The 1,276-nt window shown below is 44.3% G+C and overlaps 1 pseudogene; it reads right to left on the reverse strand.

Moving 5' to 3' along the window:
* Positions 1–793, reverse strand: part of LOC147442882 (uncharacterized) — a 2,619-nt pseudogene extending 1,826 nt beyond the window's left edge.
* Positions 794–1,276: the final 483 nt, after the last annotated feature.

Raw genomic sequence — 1,276 nt, forward strand, 5'->3', positions numbered from 1 at the left:
ACTGGCCCGCCACCTATGCTTGCGCTTGCCTACCTCCGCCTTGCAGAGTCGCCCTTGATGCCCACCTATTTTGCTTGCATAGCCTGCTCTAAGGTTGTCACACCTCCCCCCCCCCAACTCACTCATGCACACTGGTACGTCCTCCGCATATATTGCTCCCACCCTTTATCACACTCACTGCCATTTGAGTTTGAGAAGGGGTTTAAGTTCAATAGATCTCTCTCGAGTATTATGCCACCTTCAATGCCAATTATAGCCAGACATGTTGATGTAGATGGGTTCTATCTTTGGTATATCATTTAAGCGTTCAATGCAGCTTCAGACATCTGTGTCACCTATAAATGTGGCTAGTACCCCTTCCTTAGTCTTTTTAGATATCATCACTTTTGAGTGAAAAGGTGTGTTGCACTCGTAGAGGATTGTTGTTATGGGTAGACCGAACTTGTGTCTTAGATGGCATGAGATGGGGCACTTGGTAAGGAATTTCCCTAGAGAGAGACAACAGAGATGACTAACTGGTCGGAGGAGGAGACAATCCTCATAGTCACACTAGAGTTCTACACAACAACAAGACTTCATGGAGAGTGACCAATAGCAAAGTGCTCAATAATAGCACAATGTTGAGCAGACATAGCGAGAGAGAAAGAGATTGGCAGGTAGATAGGGACAAGCACGGCCTATCCTTGTTTACAAAAGGGTATTAAAACAAAGATTTCCAGAGCCAGAGCAGCCCCCAGATAGACTCCAGAGGAGAGGCTACTAGATTAGAATCAAGAGTAGGTACCAAGGCCATTGCTGATAGAATGATAGAGGAGGACCAACAATTGATGGCAGTTCGGTAGGAGCCTTTGTTGCTATGGGGGGCAAGGAAGTGACTCTTTGCAATTTGCAGAGGATTTTGACTATTAAGCTGGCTTTGCATCTCTAACAATTGTCCCGGTATTTGAGATCTTGCTGGCTCAGTTTTTTGTGGTTGACCCATGGAGATCTCTAGGTATATATTTGAGAAGTGCGCCACTATGTGTGGAACAACCATATATTCCTTGGTCTAGAGAGTGCTCCCATTATCAATATTTAGGGTACAGGTCTTACATGATAATTCCTTCTGGAAAAGGGAAGCTATCTATGATATCGTATCGGAGCAAACAATGGTTGAGGCCAATTACTTTATGGATGGCAAAAAATTTGCAAGTAAATTTGAGAGCTAATTTAGAGAGGCTTTAGGGTAGTTGGTTTGGTCAGAGAGATGTACACCTTGGTACATTGATCCCTTGGC

Source organism: Adiantum capillus-veneris, chromosome 14 (genome assembly GCF_014529385.1).
Source record: "Adiantum capillus-veneris isolate H3 chromosome 14, ASM1452938v2, whole genome shotgun sequence".
NCBI lineage: Eukaryota > Viridiplantae > Streptophyta > Polypodiopsida > Polypodiales > Pteridaceae > Adiantum > Adiantum capillus-veneris.